This window comes from Crotalus tigris, unplaced genomic scaffold (genome assembly GCF_016545835.1).
Source record: "Crotalus tigris isolate CLP2741 ecotype Arizona unplaced genomic scaffold, ASM1654583v1 scf7180000020027.212742, whole genome shotgun sequence".
Lineage (NCBI taxonomy): Eukaryota > Metazoa > Chordata > Lepidosauria > Squamata > Viperidae > Crotalus > Crotalus tigris.
The window spans coordinates 138,207-158,237 of NW_024097824.1; positions in this window are offsets into that span (position 1 = coordinate 138,207).

Below are 20,031 nucleotides of genomic sequence, written 5' to 3' on the forward strand. Positions count from 1 at the left end.
CCACATTCCAAGTAGTCACTTTCTATGGAAAAGATCCATACTAGATCCAAACAACAACTCCTACCAGAAAAAAGCAACAATTTATTAATATTCTATGTGAAACAAATATTTCTTTCTGTCAGTTCCAAATCTCTCCGCATATAGCTCCAAAAGATGGTCTGGAGTTTTGTCCTTGTATGATACATTTCTTTGTCAGAGAACTGTTCCATCACTTAATAATTCTTGGTTGCCCCCTTTTTGCTTTATATTTGCTTTTACAAGGTACAGTGACAAGAACTGTGCATAATAGTCCAAGTGTAGTCTTACCATGAATTTCTATAAGGACAATAGTATTGTCAGTTGCCTTCTAATATTCTCAAATATAGAATTAGCTCACTGAATTAACCTTTTCATTGAGTTGTCCACCAAACACCAGGATTCCTTGCTTGGTAATTTTTACTACATTCATATTCCTTAAATGTCTTCAGACCAACTAAGATTTTGTATAATAAGAATTTTTATTATAAAAATATTTTTATAGAATGTGCTAAAAGGAAATAGTGGAGATACATGCAAATCAAAACTGCAGATATTTTGCAAGGTCACAAATGTTTAACTCCATAACATGGCTGTAAAAATGCATAAAGGAAGGAGGCAGTTCTGCATTTCATTTTTTATATTCTTACTTATGCTAACATAGACACACATATAAAGAACCATCTGTGACAGACTAGAAAAATGTTTCAGCACATGGCATATCATTGAATATTCTGCCAAACTACTTTGATAATTTATTTTGTGGATTATATACATTTTCCCCTGGGCCCAAAATCTGTAAGTATCTTTAATTTAAAATAATCATTTCTGGTACTTAAACTACACAGAATTGGAAGGACAAATATAAATCTTGAAAACACTATGCAAGACTCCTGGAATAGTTAGAAAAGGGAAAAGGAGCTGCTCAGAATTGCCTGAACGGTGAGTTGGGTGGCAAACACATTTGATAAATGAAGTGAAATAAAATAAAATAAAATAAATAAAAAGGAGAAATGGAAGCTAAGCCAATGTTCAAAATCTTTAGAATATTTTCCTGATAATTATGCATCAAAAGCCTGAGTAAAACTTACAATTTCACACAGAAATATTATCCTATATTTTTGTAAATTTGATATGTCTACCTGATTTTGTCTGAATTGAAGATTAGAGATTTGAAGAAACTGTATTTTTGTTTCTTTATTATTCAAATAGCAACTCTCCAAATTTGATGCATGCAACTGGGCTGGCAAAGGGAAATTTCCTCCCTTTCTCTATCTGTGAGGCACTGTTGAATGGAATGGGCTTTGTTAAGAAGATGAGGGATCCCAGAACGTCTAAAAAACATTGTGTGTGTGTGTGTGTGTGTGTGTGAGAGAGAGAGAGAGAGAGAGAGAGAGAGGCAAAGTTAACAATGGCCATAATGACTGAGGGAAACGTCAGGTTGTTAAGGCCTTTTGGAAGGCCAATGTGGCTGGGGCCATTTGGGTCTAGGGGAGGAGGCTTTCCATTATAACAAACTAATTTTTAAAGCAGGATAGCAGGATTATCAATAGAATAGCAAAGTTCAAGTCAGAGGAGAGGAAGACAGCTATATAAAAATCAAACTAATTCTCTGAAAAGTGGCTGCCTCAGGCAGCACAATTCTAGTATAGTTAGAGGCAGTGAAATGTCAATTATTAATGCACTGCAGTTGCTTTTCACTGCTTATGGGATTATCTGCCACAAGGAATAGATTAGTTTTGAGTACTTTATGCTTTGACTTGGGGGAGGAGCACCATTTTTCAAGGAAAGCAAAAGGTTTGGTCCAGCTATAGAGGGCGAAGACAAGTTCATTATTTCTGCCTGTTATCCTTTTTCTCATTCACTTTACTTGACTGTATCAGAGGCTGCTTCAATCTGTGAGTGTAACTGTTTGTTGGAAGAGCAGGATTCTATCATAAGCAGTGTCAACATGATAAAAAAGAGGGTGGTATACTCACCCTCTTCTTGTAATGTGTGATCAGAAGGACAAGAGGAACAGAGCTTGGATGTTTATCCCTTGCCTGCATTTTCTCTTTCAAGGGCTATATTGTCTTTCATATCCTGTTCCCCACTTTTAAGTTCTGCATCAAGATACATCTTTGCCAACATTTTTGTTTTCCATTTGAGAGCATTAAAAACATCTATTTGACATAAGACAGACCTTTGGACATAATTGGTTTTCCTTGCTTTTAGCAGGATTAATCTGTTCTATGGTGGTCACAAGATTAGCTAGAAACACAATTTTTGATAATATGCTAATTATGACCTTTGCAAGTCAGTCCTTTGTTCTTTCCTTAATGACTGCATTAGCACTGCCAATCCCATCAACAACTAACACTTGATGCTTAGTGAATAATTTTGAAATCCTCATTTGTCAAGTAGTTGTGTCTTTCACTCTAATTGTCTGCAGTAAGTTTTTTTCACCCCTACTTAGATGTTAATTGGATGAAAATAAATTACTACTGTTGACAGTGCTGAATTCTTTATAGAGTATCAAACTTATTTTAAAAATTCAGTCTGAGTACTCATTGTTATCATTACAGACATTTTTATTCAGAACAAGTATTACTTTCTTCTGGAATTCTAAAAGGTATTTATCAGAGCATGTAAAAAGGAAGAATAAAATGGTTAGCTTGTTCACCATCCATTTAAATGTGCACTACATTAATTGAATTTTATTCCTAGGTGTTGCCGTTTCCTATATGGTGTTATTCTCTGTACAATGCCACTTGTTATGGTATCTTCTTTACTGTGACAATGATCATCTAGATCAGTGGTTCTCAACCTGTGGGTCAGGACCCCATTTGGAGTCGAACGACCATTTCACGGGAGTCACCAAACAACGCAGTCTGCCATTTTTTCCCCCTTTTCCTTAGCTTTTATTCTATTGGCTTTTGAAAGCCAATAGAATAGACTCTCTTGAATAGAGTCTAATTCTATTGGCTTTCAAAAGCCAATAGGAATTGTCCAGGCTGTCTCTGCCCTGCTGAGCTCGCCAAAAGTCCCATTCTGCAAACAGTGTTGCACCAGTTGAGTAGTCCTCGACTTACGACCGGTTGAGTAGTCCTCGACTTATGACTGGTTGGGGGTCACGGCATTAAAAAGGTTGAGAACCACTGATCTAGATACTCAGTGGCAGGTGACACTGTAATCTTGTGTGATTAGGTAATTATTACAAGAATAAAATAGATAAGGGAAGAGGATTACTTTAATTCTTGAAAATTGTATTTTATTTTCTCATTTGTTTGATGGATTGTAAGCAACCATGATCTCCTTAAGATACCAACAAGCTACAGTTGAACAAATACATATTTATGTTATTAAGAGCACATTGAATTACAACTAATACTCTATTCAGATATGAAGCCAAAATTATACCTTTCCCAACATCATATGGAGGTATGTTTAGAAACCACAAAAGGTAATAGGCAAAACATGTTAATCCTATTTTATAATCTAAGAAGTAACCTGGGTGAAATAGGAAGAATAAAATCTGAGAGAATCAGTTGCTAGCCAACCGGCTGTCTATTGTGATCCTGAATAAGAGCACTGGACATTCCAAGTTCCACTTTTCCTTTGTTACACTGAAAGTGAGAAGCCCAGAAATACATTTGCAATCATACTGCTCAACAACTGGAACTGGAACAGCAATTTGGAGAACAAGTTGCAGTCTCTTTTGTCTAAATATATAGAGGGCTCAAAGTATGGAGAGACTGGAGCCTTTCCCACAGTTCAGTCTCTCACCACCCTCTGTGCTTTCAGGTCTATGAGAACAAAAGCACTGCAAACTTCCTGCCTGAATGTGGGCAAGTTGAAGAGAGGCAGGAAATGTATAGAGCATATTGTTTTCCATTTGTTCAGGCAAATACCTCAAGTAGGGTTTGCCGATTGTGACAAAGGAAATTAGTAGTGGCCCATGACTGATTGTCATTTGTAGTCATGTTCTTCATGACTAATAAAGTCATAAAGAATAATATGGAGTCGTATTGTCCCCTTATGAGCTTGTACATGCCATGTTAATCAGCAAGAAGAGGCAGTTCAATGAAAGTTCAGTGAAAGTTTATTACCATTTAGCTAGTGTTTCTGCTAAAGATTTCTGGAGTCATCTACTGATCTTCAGTTTTACTAAATTCTGAAATAGGATCACTAAATCACATATCATCTGTATCTGAATGGTTGCTTGTCTTACCATTTTTATTATGGGTATTTTTATTATAGGTATTACTGTCCTTTTGGACCTTGCTTTCTGGCTTGTTTCATTTTAATTCAGAACTACAAATCTGAGAAGGTGAATGATGCCTCACCCCCTGTCTCTTGTAGATTTCATACACTAACAAAATATTGTCCCAGTTCTGTCAATGATAGTTTCAGGAGAACAATTCTTTTCAATATAGAAAGACTGATTATTTAACTATTCACCAGAAGAATTTGGAGCAACCCTATCAATTTTTCTAATTATAAGCTCCCAGAGTTGCTTCAACAATGAGATAGTTGGCATATAAATTTAATAAATAAATAAATAAATACTTTAAAGCAGTGGTTCTCAACCTGTGGGTCGGGACCCCATTTGGGGTCAAATGACCATTTCACGGGGGTCGCCAAACAACGCAGTCTGCCATTTTTTTCCTCTTTTCCTTAGCTGTGCTACTCCCTTTTATTCTATTGGCTTTTGAAAGCCAATAGAATAGACTCTCTTGAATAGAGTCTAATTCTATTGGCTTTCAAAAGCCAATAGGAATTGTCCAGGCTGTCTCTGCCCTGCTGAGCCCGCCAAAAGTCCCATTCTGCAAACAGTGTTGCACCAGTTGAGTAGTCCTCGACTTACGACTGGTTGAGTAGTCCTTGACTTACGACCGGTTGGGGGTCGCGGCATTAAAAAGGTTGAGAACCACTGCTTTAAAGGCAATATAACTATTAATGCATTTATTAGATCAACTGTTTTTATGCTAAATTTACCACTAAAACCAAGCTGTGTGATTTAAATAGTATATACAAGTTTTCAATAAAAATGATAAAACATTTATGACTAATATTTTTCCCCAGATTAATATTCCTATACTGTAGGAATCATCCAACATGGGCTTATGCCAATATAACTGTGCCAGGTGCCCATTAAGGTTACATACATAGAAAAAAATCTGATATGATTGATTAAACATAAAAAAGAAATGTGCATTTAACCTAGCTGAATTGTGATTGAGTTCTTTTAAATGTAATTATTGCTAGTATTCTTTAACTGTGACCCAAAAAACTTGCTAAATTACAATACCTTAAAACAGTATTGAACTGATAAAGCTTATATCATGAATGAGTACAATCTTTGTTACACTGATTAAAATGGTAGGCAAAAAGATCCGAGTGACTGATGACTGAATGGAAAAAAAGAGTAACTCAGTTGTCAGATAATGAGATGTTACTTAGATCCAAGTTATTGATTCATTGGTGCCTGCAGAGTAAAAAAAATATTGAACTTTACAGGAATTAAAAGTTTGATGTGAAATGAAGAATGATGAGAAATCAATACAGAACTATGTATTGAATTTATAACATACTGTAAATGCCAGCGTATAAGGCGACTTCCGCGAGCGCTGAAATCGGCGCCAAAGACGGGGGTTGTCTTTTTTTTTTTATTAAAGAGTTTTATAAATTTTACAGAAAATAAAAGACAATACAAAAACAAGAAACAACATATACAAATAAAAAACAAACATTACCCAACAAAACCCCCCCTTCCCCCACCCCTACCCAAACCCCCCTTCCCCCCCCAGGGCCTCCCAGAGCAGAATATAGGCTTAATTAAAAAAAAGTTAAAAAAAATTATATTTATAAAAAAAAGAATATAAAATAGGAAATATATATATATATATAAAGTTAAAAATTATGAAAAAACTATATAGTATTTTTAATATCAAATTTAAATTGTATGAATTTTATCCATTTATCCCAAACAGCAAGAAATTTCTCTTGCGTTTGTCCCTTTAAGAAAGCCGAAATCTTTGCCATTTCCACCAAGTGAGACACTTTAAGAAACCATTCCTGCAATGTAGGCAAAGATTCCTTCTTCCAATATTGTCCTACTAACAGCCTCGCAGCTGTAATCAAGTTTAACATCAATATAACCTCCTTTGTATCACAATCAATAACTATAAAAAAATATTAGTCATATTTATAGTTTTTGGGGTTATCTTATACGCCGAGTCGTCTTATACGCCGGAAATACTGGTAGTTTCCGGCGTATAAGACGACGTTCTAGGAATGAGGCCCGGCTATAAAGACGGGGTCGTCTTATACGCCAGGTCGCCTTGTACGCCGGCATTTACGGTAGCTTTCTAAATAATCCACAGTGTTAGGGTACTTAAAAAAGGGACCTAGAGTGGGAAGGCTTTTCAACCACCAGGTTTAAAAGTATGGGGGGAAAATGGATTTGGAATTTCTCTAAAATAATTTAAGCTCACTGAAATAGGAGGGCAATGTCATGCCTCCGTCAGAGCCTAAACCTGCTGAGGAAAATGAGCTGGACTGGGACCCTATGGAGGTTGAGGGAGAGGTGTCTGTGGCTTCAGAGGAATGTGGGGAAGAGCAGACTGAGGCAGGCCAGGGCATTTCAGGATTGGGGCAGGATGAACTTGAGAGACAGAGCTCAGGCAATGAGCAAGGGCCACCCCCTCCTGATCCTAGAGCACAGAGACTAGAGAGAATGAGGGAATAACGCAGGCAGGCTCAACTACTCGGGAGGAGAGCACCTCACCCCTTTCCACAAGGTACACCTGGAGACTGAGACTTAAGGAGACGCTGTGGGGAGGGGCATTTGTTGGGAACAAATGCTGATTTCTTGGAGTTTTGTGTGCTGTTGCTGATCTTGGAAACAACTCTCTGATCTCTTGTTTGGTGTTGTGGTTTCTGCTTGGAAACCCTGAAACTCTGACCATTGGACTGGCTGAAAACTTGATTTGTGTTCAAAGACCTCAGATTGTATTTTGGCTTCTCTTCTGAAACTGCTCAGGCAAGCTTGTATTTCCAGACTCATTAGATTTTGGATGTATGTTTCATTCCTTGTTATCTATGTGGCCTTGAGTAAATTACTCTTCTAATCTAACTGTATGTGAAACTACTTGCAGCCAGAGGCTGCTGAAGGTGTGTGTGTCTTACTTTGTTCTGGGGCTTGCCAGAAACATGGAAGTATTTGGGGAAAATGTGGAGCAATTAAAGGGTGGTTTGAATTGCCATCTGACTGCATTGCCTCTATGCTGTGCCCTGGGTCATCACAGGCAATTTGTGTGGGTGGGTGAAATATTAGAAAGAAAAGCAAGCAATGATTTCTTTTGACTTCCATGTTGCTAGATTAAACTCATTTGGACCTTGTGATTTTGGGGGCATCCAAATAGATGTTCTGTAACTGGACCATAAAGGGTTTTCTATTGAAAAATTAGGCTGTAGGTTTGCTAAGAATAGAAGTAGTCCTCACTTAATGACTATGATTGGGACCAGTCATTGAGCAAAGTGTTGTTCAATAACGTATCAATGATCACTCAATGACTGCAATCTCAACACTCTCAATTGCAGTCATTAAGTGATCTCACGTGTTATTAACAGATACACAGAGCTAAAATCCTTCTTTTCTGACCTTTTGTGCCTGAGCAGAGAATTTTTCAGAAGATGTTTTAGTGACTATGAGGTATATATTTTTAAAAAACTTTTAAAATATAAACCTCATATAAAACAAACATTTATGCATCTCTGTGCTATCATCAGGGAGTGCTGATTCATCATAACCTCAAATGACCATTAAGTGACAGTCATGTCAAGGACTATCTGAACTTCACATATATAAGTAATCACAAGAATAATTTTACATAAAGTCATCTATTTGTTTATAGTTTTTTGAGTATAAACTTCATTCATTGCATTATTTCCTCCTCCTCCTCCTCCTCTTCTTCTTTGTGATCTTCATCTTTGTCTTCATCTTTTGGCTTTTCTACAAAGTATTCATAGAAAAAATGTAACTCTACAAATGCTGACCTACAAATGCCACCAACCCCAGCGAGAAGTAGGAAATTATGGGAGTCACAGTCAAATCAGATTTGGAAGGCATTTATAGACCCTTCCCTTTATGGCTTACTATCATTAAAAAGAGCAATATCTCTGCAGAATATATAAATAACAACCAAATTAACTGAATTAATTGAAAGCCAGGCTGCTGTAAAGTGCTGAACTAGAAATTAGTTGAAATGAAAGCCAGGTGGGTCACATTTTTTAAAGCATTTGTTATATGAACTTTTATAGGAAAATTTCAATTATGCCAAATTATTAGTTCATAAATGTTAATGCTTAATTAACATACTACATCAACTAATATTCAAAGTTGCATAGTAAATATTTTATCACTGCTTTTGCAGCATAACAAAAGAAATGCACCAATTTTTTTCAATTTAAGAAAAACTTGGTTACCTAATGGTTTGTCACACTTGTTATTAGGTAACATAATCATGCCAGGGATATAAAGTCCTGTCTAATTCTGCACTCTAATAATTTTATGAATACACAGACATATACATTACAGAAACACAAACACTTTAGACACATACTGATGTATGCTTATATTAAATTCATTATGCATATGTCTATTTATATAGTCAATATAATCTTGCTTCTGCATTATTTGTTTCCACATGCCTCATACAAACTGCACAAATGCTTTATATGATTTTATAGTTTATATTTTTCTCAGAAAATATTTTATTTGTAACTATTCCTGAAATTTATTTTCAAACAGTTTTTGAGCAGAAAAGCATTTTACAGTTTACATTAGAGGTACAAAAGTGATGTCACATTCCTTTTATTAGCTTTGAAGTGTAAATGAAATCGGGCATTTTTAAAAACTAGGATCAAAAAGCAATGTAATATCCATGGATGCTATTATTGCAGATATTAATCTATTTAATACAATCTCATTTCTACAGTTATAATAAGGATTTTTCTTTTGCTAGAATATTTTGCTGCGTCTAATATAGTAATGTATAAAATCTGTTAGAAAGGGTATACTTGTCCTAGTAATAAAGCAAAAAATCTATGAAGAAAAGGTATGTACCAAGTGATGGGATTCAGCCGGTTCGCACCACTTTGGCAGAACCAATAGCTAATTTTTTATTGCCCAGGCCCAGAATGGACTTCCAGAAGCGACATCCATACAGAGAACTGGTTGTTCACATATTTGAACTGTGTGTATCTAATATAGGATATCTAATTTTATACATTCCTGATTGAGGTTGAGAGAATAGCTTTGGAGGGGGGAAAGCAATCTCATCAAATTTAGTAGAAGATACTCTAAAGAGCTAACTTTGATATATTATTTATTCTTTATTATAGTGTTCACACTTTTGTTTGCTATGACTATGAGTGTGAAAGATCAACTACAGATCAGTTTGGGAATGTGACAATGGTGTCTACCAGTTCCATAATATCTTATTGCTTATGTGACTGTTACTCACTTGGATCATTGGCCTTGATTACACTGCTTTAAGCATACAACAAGAAAAAAACTGAAAGAATGTTGTCTGAAGAAATGCATATTCTAAAATATATTCTTGGCAAACTGAAACAAAACAATAAGGAAAAAAACAAGTTGAAACAAGTAAATAATTTTTTCAGCTTTGTTTACTTTGTTTCTTTGGATTATTTTTTTTCCTTTTTTTGTGCCGCTAAAGATATTGTCCCAAATCTTATGAGAATTTTGGCATAGTATTTCTGTCTATGGAGTATGTGCCCACATGTAAAATAGGCACCACCATTTTCTTTTTTAAAAATCTAAAGTCCGGTATAGCAAAAAGAACAACTAAGAATATGAATTTCATACCTGATAGTGACATCATCATTTCACTGCCATGCCTTCTGTGGTCCTCAGAAACCATTTAAAAATATTCTACTTGGATGCCAAAAGGGTTATTCTTCTATATATAAGATTTTACAGCAATGTCTGTTACACATAATTTATAGGCATCTAGTTGCTAGCATAAACTTTACAAGGAAAGCAAAAGTTTTCAGAATTTTTAATTTCTCTTGTTCATAACTTTCATTCAGAAAGATACTGTTTTAAATTACTATTTTACCTTGACCATTCACAGCATCATGTGCACATTTTCTGATTATAAGATTCTTATTGTCATATTTATATATGACAATAAGATAAACATAAAGCAACCTATCTGTAAAATGTCCCTTGACCGTAGTTCCTTGCCCAAACTCAGTTGCCCACTTGCAAATTCATCAGAGGCTTGGGCTGTACTATCTCTGTTGCTACTCGGTCTGGATGGAGATGGTCCAGCTTCACAGTCAGCCGACGTCCCCATCTCAGTTCCATTGGGCTACAGCCCATTAAAGTGCATGGAGTTGTGTGTTAGCAGAGCAAAAAGTCTACCAACTGATGATGCCAATCACCCGACATTATCCTTTTAAGTGCTTCCTTGGTCGTCCAGACCATCCATTCCATTTGACCATTAGAGGCCAGGTGAAAGGGTGCAGAGGTAGCATGTCTAATCATGTTAGTCCATAAGAAGGACTAAAATTCAGCAGCAGTAACTTGTGCCCCATTATCTGATAAAATTACATCAGGTAAGCCATGCATGACAAAGATCCTGAGCAGTTCTTGGATGGTCCTGGCAGTAGTCATAGTAGGAACAGATGCTACCTCAAGCCACTTGGAGTAACTGTCCACTACAATGAGGAACACCTGTCCCTGAAAGGGTCCAGCATAGTCTATATGAATCCTAGACCAAGGAGTTTGTGTGGTCTCCCAGTGATGTACTGGGGCTTGAGGCATCCCAGGTCTGGTCTCCTGGCAAACCTGGCATCCTTTAACTTGAGCCTCTCTCTCCTTATCCAACCCTGGCCACCACAGGTAGCTTCTCGTGAGTGCCTTCATCCTGACTATTCCAGGATGTCCCTCATGCAGAGATTCTAAGACCCTTGCTCTTAATGTGAGTGGGACTATAACCCTGCTTCCCCATAGAAAACATCCTTTGTATGCAGATAGCTCATCTTGTCTTCTGATGAAGCTGTGAAATTCTGTCCCAAGACTGGTTCCTGGCCACCCCCTCAGCACCCAGTTCAAAACATGACTGAGTGTTTTGTCAATGGCAAAACTGCATGAAGGAGAGATTCTGGCAGATCCTGAATTGACAGGATGTGTGCAGCAGGTGCGGGGTCTGGTTCTGAATTAGGCAGGGGCAACCTGCTGAGTGCATCTGTGTGGCCCATTTCCTTGCCAGGCTTATGGACCAGCCTGTAATTGTAGGCTGCCATAAATATTGACAACCTCAGCATCCTCAGAGAAAGGATCTGAGGGTTTGCTTGTCTGCAGTAAACAGACCTAGAAGAGGCTTGTGGTCTGTAAAGACCGTAATGGGCGACCATAAAGGAAATTGTGGAATTTCTTTATTCCAGCTACTATGGCTAATGCCTCCTTATCAATTTGTGCATAATTTGTTTCTGCAGGGGAAAGTGTCCTTGAATAATATACTATTTGAATTTGGCTGATGGGAGGCAATATTGAATAATATTACCTCCCATCAGCCATTAATTCGCTCAAAACTACTCCTATCCCATATGATGAAGCATCACATGCAATACTGATAGGCAGTTTTCATTAAAGTGTGTTAACACAGAGTCTGAAGACAACAGTGATTTGATTGCTTTGGAACTATTTTCATGGATGCTGGTGCCCTTTTATCCAGGAGCCTATGCAGAGGCTCTGCTAATGCTGGCTTATATGGAAGGAAGGTGTTAAGTCCTGGGCTGTGATTGTCACAGCAGATGCAAGAAGCTACAAAGAGACCCGGGCAGACCACGTGGCTGCCCAGGCCAGACAGGCTGTCTCCAGCCTATTGTGCATGCACAAGGCAGGAAAGATACATCGCATTGATTGGTTGATGCTGTTCCCTGTAAGGGGGTATAAAAGGGATCAGTGCCATTTTGTGTTGTTCTGTTGAAGATTGAATAAAGAAGCAACTGTTGTTACTCCTGTCTCATCTCAATGCCTTACCAATGCTCGGAACAGAACAGAAGACATGGTAAAAGTCAAGTAACCCTAAAAATGCTTGCAGCTCCCCCTTTGACTTAGGTCAGGGAGCCTGCAGAATAGCTTTAAGCTTTGAGTCAGCAGGATGTATTCCTGCAGCATCAATCTGGAAATCAAGGAACTCTGTGGAGTTCACTTCTATTTGACATTTGTCTGTTTTGAACTTCAGCCCCACTTTGTGGAAACACTGAAGAACAGCCCTTAGACGTTCTGCTAATATTTCTGCTGACTCCCCAGCAATCAGAACATTGTCGAAATAAGGACACAAACCTTGAATATTTTTGAGCGTGCGTTCCATCATGCTCTGAAAGAGCCCTGGGGCTACACTGACCCCAAACCGCAGGTGACAAACCTTGAATGCCCCTCTATGGGTAACTATTGTTTGTGCCTCAGCAGTGGCATCATCCTAAAGGGATTGCTCAGGTCACTCCTCTATGCGACCAGCTATCTTTCAAAACTCTGCCGGCTTGTTTGATCTTATGGATTTGTTCTTCTGCTTTGAGGGAATGGAAGGGTCCTCAAATCTTTCTCTCAGTCCTAGGAGAAAGAGGTGGGGATCCTCAAATTCGGGGGCTTGCTCATTGTATAAATTATTCAGCCATTTGGATGCCTCTCCCTCTAAGCTGGACGCAATCACATCGACCATAGCGGCTGGGTCCGGGTAGAGATAGGCCCAGCAGTTCAAATGAGAGCACACTTTGTTGAGAAAAAAAATCAGCTTCTCTGAGTCCCCATCGAAGGTTGCTTTGAAAGGTGGAGCAATCACTGGCTGCTGGGGCCCCCATTGTGGTTGTTGCACCCAAAGTTGCTGCTGGCCCGACCCTGGCTGCTGCTGCATGCCCAGGGGTTGCACCTTTGGGGGCTGTGGCCACCCCCCTGCTGTGGTTGCAATACTGGCAGTTGCAGCCTCCTGAGTTGCCGGGGGTCTCCCAAAGGCAGCTGCCTGGGTGGGGGCTGCTGTTGACCTCTCTGTTGCTGGTCAGCATGGAGTTGTGGTACCCTCAATGGTTGTTGGATTGGTGGGTGTTGCTGCTGGATCTCCCTCATTTGTGGGCCCCTCAGCAGTTGCTGTACATTCGGGGGCGGTGACCAACCTCCTTGCAGCAGTTATCTTCCCACCAGTTGCTGATTTCCTGGCTTCTGCACCACCCCAAGGTGTTGTAAGGCCTCTATTAGCTGCTGCAAGCTCAGGGATTGCTGAATTTCCACCTGCGGGGGCTGCCATATTCTCCATTGCTACAGGGGGCCCAGACTGGGTGATTGATATGCATACCAGTCTGAGAATTGGCTGTCCTGGAGACTGGCAGGGGACTTCAGGGGCTGGAAGGTTTCTTTTGGCAGGAGTTGATTTCTGCTTCTCTGCTCTAGCCCTTCAAATCTCTCTAGTGACTGGCTACAAGCTGCAGACAGGCATTTTCACTCACCTGAGTCCTCAGTGACAGACATCCTGGTGGCTCTCCCCAGCTGGGAGGCTTGAAAAAGGTCCTTCTCCTCCAGCTCAGTCACTGTCGCTCCCCCCCCCCCGGGGTAATAGCTGCTGCGAAGGTGCTGACTTCAAGCAATTTTTCTCTCTCCATGATGAAATCTTCCCTGAATCTTCATCAGCTTATTCCTCAAGCTTGGGAACAGTGACTGGGGTTCAGGACCCCTAGCTAGTTTGGAAAAGTTGTAGATTTCGGCTTAATATCATGGTTACGACAAATGAAACTCTTCAAAGTACTTCAAAGCATTGTTTACCTTAAAGAATCTTTTTTCAAGTAGCATAGCTTTGGTACATACATGGTTGAAGCCAAAATCTGAATTCCCCTCCTCTAAACACATAGTATCAAAGCACAATTCCCTCCTCTGATTTACAGTAATAAATCACATTCTCCAATTAGTTTGAAATGCAAGCTTTCCCTTCCATTTTCCAACCCGCCATTTCTTTATCATCTCTGTTTTCAAAAGCCCCTGAATTGTTATGTCTAACTAACTCCCATTACATTCCTCCTCCCAGTATCATCTGATTCTAAGAGTGAAGCATAGGAGAGAAAAAGGCTGCATCTCCCTATGTTGTCAAAGCAAAAACATCCGATGTTATTAGCATTGACACTTTTCTGGCATTATACCTAATAAAAAAAGTTCAGGTTTAAAATCTACATGTTCTCCCAACATCTTTTCTACCCAAATATGTATCTTTTTCCAATAATTCTTTACTTTATCACATGTCCACCAAACATGATAATATGTGCCTGACTTATGTTTACATTTCCAACATCTATTTGACATATTCTTAAACATTTTTGCTAATCTTGCTGGTGACAAATGTCATCTATAAAACATTTTTGTATAAATATTCTTTATAAGAAGTTGACATTGTCAGTTTATAATCCCTTTCCCATAAATTTGCCATTTTTCTAATTCTATATTATATCCAAAATTGTTTGCCTATTGTTTCTTTAACTTGTTTGCTTTCCATTTCCAAAGTTAATAAAAAATTATACATTTTCTTAATTAATTTCTCATTTGAAGTTAACAAAGTCTTTTTTTATTGAAAATTTTTAAATTTTACAAAAAGAAAAAAATTTCCCTTCCCCAAACCCTCCCAACCCTCCCCTACCCTCCCACAACCTTCCCAGAGCTGAATACAGGCTTAGTTAAAAAATTTTAAGAAAAATCTTAAGATACATATAAACCATAAGCAAATCTAAGTACATTCATTAAACAAATTGTAAAATAGTTAACAACAATATATAAAAAAATACAAGAAGAAAGAAAGAGAAACAGAGAAAAAAATCCAATAAGAAAAGAAAAAGAAGAAAAATTAAAAAAAAATGTCTATGAAATATCTTAAATTTTAAATATAAATTATTCAAAAACTAAATAATATTTTTTTATATCCAACTTATATTGTATAAAATCTATCCATTTTTTCCATACCAGGAGGTACTTCTCCTGTGATTGATCTTTCAAGAAAGCCGAAATCTTTGCCATTTCCACCAAATAAGAAACTTTAAGAAACCACTCTTGCAAAGTAGGCAAAGATTCCTTCTTCCAACATTGCCCTACTAACAACCTGGCGGCTGTGATTAAATTTAACATCAATATAGTCTCTTTACTATCACAATCAGAAACGATACCTAACAAGAAAAATTGTGGGGTAAATTTTATCCTTCTTCTGAAAATTCTTTGAATATTCCACCATATCTTAATCCAAAAAGCTTTTATATTTTTACATGACCACCAAATATGATAATAAGTAGCATCCAAACATCCACATCTCCAACATTTAGGCTGCAAATCAGGATACATACGAGACAATTTTTGTTGATCAAGGTTCCATCTATAAAACATTTTATAAAAATTTTCCCTTAAATTTTGGGCTTGTGTAAATTTAACATTCCTCACCCAAATAATCTCCCAAGTATCTAATAGAACCGGTTCATCAAAATTTTGTGCCCATTTAACCATACATTCTTTAACTAATTCTGCTTCTGAATCCAATTCTACTAACACCCCATAAATTCTCTTAATATGAGTTCGTCTTTGATCTTTTATTTGTTTTAACAAATTCTCATCTTCTCTAAGCAATCCCACGTTGCAATCTATCTTCCACCTCTCCACTATTTGTCTATACTGAAATCATGAGTAAATAATATTTTCTTGTGTTAAATCTTCCAAAGATTTTAATTGCCAGTTTTTACCATCCCATCTAAGTAGCTGTGCATAAGAAACATTATCCATCTTAACTCCTCTCCTTATCCCTTCTATCGCATGCCATGGTATAGCCCATAAGGGAATTTTATAATCACTTCTATAATATTTCTTCCAAACCCGAAATAAAGAAGTCCTTATAATATGAGATTTAAAAACCCTATCAACCTTTTTATTAAAAATTAAATAGGCATGCCATCCAAAAAGTAAATCCCAGCCCTCCAAGAGGAGTATTTCTACATTTGTTAAATTAACCCAATCACTTGTTGTTGTTGTTAATTGCGAAGTCATGTCCGACCCGTCGCGACCCCATGGACAATGTTCCTCCAGGTCTTCCTGTCCTCTACCATCTTCTGGAGTCCATTTAAGTTCTCACCTACTGCTTCAGTGACTCCATCCAGCCATCTCATTCTCTGTCGTCCCCTTCTTCTATTGCCCTCAATCTTTCCCAACATTAGGCTCTTCTCCAGTGAATCCTTCCTTCTCATTAGGTGGCCAAAGTACTTGAGTTTCAACTTCAGGATCTGGCCTTCTAAAGAGCAGTCGGGTTGATCTCTTCTAGGACTGACCGGTTTGAACGCCTTGCAGTCCAAGGGACTCGCAGGAGTCTTCTCCAGCACCATAGTTCAAAGGCCTCAATTCTTTTGCGCTCAGCCTTTCTTATGGTCCAACTTTCACAGCCATACATTGCAACTGGGAAAACCATGGCCTGGACTATACGCACTTTTGTTGGCAGGGTGATGTCTCTGCTTTTTAGAATGCTGTCTAGATTTGCCATAGCTTTCCTCCCCAGGAGCAAGCGTCTTTTAATTTCTTGGCTGCAGTCCCCATCTGAGGTGATCTTGGAGCCCAGAAAAATAAAATCTGTCACTACCTCCATTTCTTCCCCATCTATTTGCCAGGAATTGAGAGGGCCGGATGCCATGATTTTGGTTTTCTTAATGTTGAGTTTCAAGCCAACTTTTGCACTCTCCTTCTTCACCCGCATCAAGAGGCTCTTTAATTCCTCTTCACTTTCTGCCATTAGAGTGGTATCATCTGCATATCTTAGGTTGTTGATATTTCTCCCGGCAATCTTAATTCCAACTTTTGTTTCATCTAGCCATGCCTTTCTCATGATGTGCTCTGCATATAAGTTAAATAGGCAGGGTGACAGTATACAGCCTTGCCGGACTCCTTTTCCAATTTTGAACCAATCAGTGGTTCCGTGTTCGGTTCTCATTGTTGCTTCTTGACCCGCATATAGGTTTCTCAGGAGACAAATGAGATGGTCTGGTACTCCCATCTCTTTGAGAACTTGCCACAATTTGTTGTGATCCACACAATCAAAGGCTTTTGCATAGTCAATGAAGCAGAAGTAGATGTTTTTCTGGAACTCCCTAGCTTTCTCCATGATCCAGCGTATGTTGGCAATTTGATCTCTAGTTCCTCTGCCTCTTCGAAATCCTGCCTGTACTTCTGGTAGTTCTCGATCCACATACTGCTGGAGTCTAGCTTGTAGGATTTTAAGCATAACTTTACTAGCATGTGAAATGAGTGCAATGGTGCGATAGTTTGAACATTCTTTGGCATTGCCTTTCTTTGGAATTGGAAGGTAAACTGACCTTTTCCAATCCTGTGGCCACTGTTGAGTTTTCCAAATTTGCTGGCAAATTGAGTGTAGCACTTTTACTGCATCGTCTTTTAAGATTTTGAATAGCTCAGCTGGAATACTGTCACCTCCACTAGCTTTGTTGTTGCTCAGATTTTCTAAGGCCCATTTCACTTCACATTCTAGGATGTCTGGTTCGAGGTCAGTGACCATCTCATTGTGGTTATCTGGGATGTTAAGCTCATTCTTGTATAGTTCTTCTGTGTAGTTTTGCCATCTCTTCTTAATCTCTTCTGCCTCTGTTAGGTCTCTGCCATTTTGGTCCTTTATCATGCCCATCTTTGCATGAAACGTTCCCTTCATATCTCCAATTTTCTTGAAGAGATCTCTGGTCCTCCCTGTTCTGTTGTTTTCTTCTATTTCTTTGCACTGTTCATTTAAGAAGGCATTCTTATCTCTTCTAGCTACTCTCTGGAATTCTGCATTCAATTGGGTGTATCTTTCTCTTTCTCCTTTGCCTTTCGCTTCCCTTCTTTCCTCAGCTATTTGCAAAGCTTCCTCAGACAGCCATTTTGCTTTCTTGCATTTCTTTTTCTTTGGGATGGTTTTAGTTGCTACCTCTTGTACAATGTTGCGAACTTCCATCCATAGTTCTTCAGGCACTCTGTCTATCAGATCTAATTCCTTAAATCTATTTGTCACCTCTACTGTATATTCATCAGGAATATGATTTAGTTCATACCTGAGTGGCCTAGTGCTTTTCCCTACTTTTTTTAATTTAAGCCTAAATTTTGCAACAAGAAGCTCATGATCTGAGCCACAGTCAGCTCCTGGTCTTGTTTTTACTGACTGTATAGAGCTTCTCCATCTTTGGCTGCAGAGCACATAGTCAATCTGATTTCTATGTTGACCATCTGGTGATGTCCATGTGTAGAGCCATCTCTTGGGTTGTTGGAAAAGAGTGTTTGTTATGACCATTGTATTCTCTTGACAAAATTCTATTAGCCTGTGCCCTGCTTCATTTTGTACTCCAAGGCCAAACTTGCCTGTTATTCCGGTTATCTTTTGGCTTCCTACCTTAGCATTCCAATCCCTCATGATGATAAGGACATCATTTTTTGGTGTTAATTCTATAAGGCACTGTTATAATGGTGACAATGGACAACCCTGCCTAGTCCCCTTCTGAATTGAAAACACCTCTGACAAACCCCCATTAACTATAAGTTGTGCTGTTTGCTTTTGATAAATAACACAAAGAGCTTGTAATATGTTTTCTCCAAAATTCATTTTCTCAATTAATCTTAACATAAATTGCCAGTTCAGCTGGTCAAAAGCTTTTTCAGCATCTAAAAATATGAATCTGCAGAAACTTGATTGTTTTTATCTAAATATTCTAATAGGTTAATAATTTGTCTAACGTTATTCTTCATGTACCTTCCAGTTATAAAACCCGTTTGATCCATATGTATTACGTGATGCAAGACCCTCATAAGTCTATTAGCTAAGATTTTTGAAAAAAATCTTATAATCTACATTTAAAAGAGATATAGGTCTATAATTCTTTGGTAAAGTGAGATCTTGGTCTTCTTTTGGAATCAAAGATATAAAAGCTCTACCCCATGACAAAGGGGTCTCTGAACTCTGTAATATATTGTTGAAAAGCTCCCTTAAGGGTTGAATCAACTCTTGTGCCAAAGTTTTATAATAAATAGATGTCAATCCATCAGTACCCGGTGCTTTACCTAATTTTAATTCTTTAATTACAATCTCTATTTCTTCACTAGTAATCAGGCCATTAATTTCTTGTTTCTGATCTTCTGTTAGTTTAGGAAAATTAGCATCTTTTAAATAATTATCTATATCTGAAGCCTGTACTTTAGTACTCGTATATAATTTTTGATAATATTCTAAAAAAGATTTCTTAATCAACTCCTTCTGATATACCAATTTACCATTATAATTTATTTTATCTATAGTTCTCTGTTTCTGCTTCTTTCTCAATTGATAAGCCAACCATCTCCCTGGTTTATTAGCATTACAAAATGTGTTTTGTTTCATATACAGTAAATTGGTTGCAGTTTGATCAGCCATCAACATATTAAATTGTGATTTAAGCAATTTTATAGATTCCTTAATCTTCTCATCTGTGGAGTTTAAAATCAAAGCTTTTTCTTTAATTTAATCTCATCTTCCAACTCCTTACGTTTCTGCACCTGCTTCTGTCTATAAACCTTATTCATTTGTATCAAAATCCCCCACATGTAAGCTTTACCTGCATCCCAGACCATTGGCATTGAAGTTCCTTTATACATATTTAAAGCAAAATAATCCTTTAATTGCTCCTTTAATTTTTGAACATTCTTTTCTTGTCTAAATAAATTTTCATTCATCCTCCAAGATCTCCTCTCCTCTTTTTCATTAACCAATTCCATCCAAACTGGACTATGATCTGTCAATGTCCTAGGAAAAATCTTAACATTCTTCACCCTAAAATATAAATCCGTTGTAATCAAGAAAAAGTCAATTCTTGAGAAAGATTGATGTCTGTCTGAAAAGAAAGTAAAGTCTCTCTCCTCCAAGTTATGTTCATGCCAGTAATCTCGCAGCTCCCAGTCCTCTTTCAAATCAAAAAAAGCTT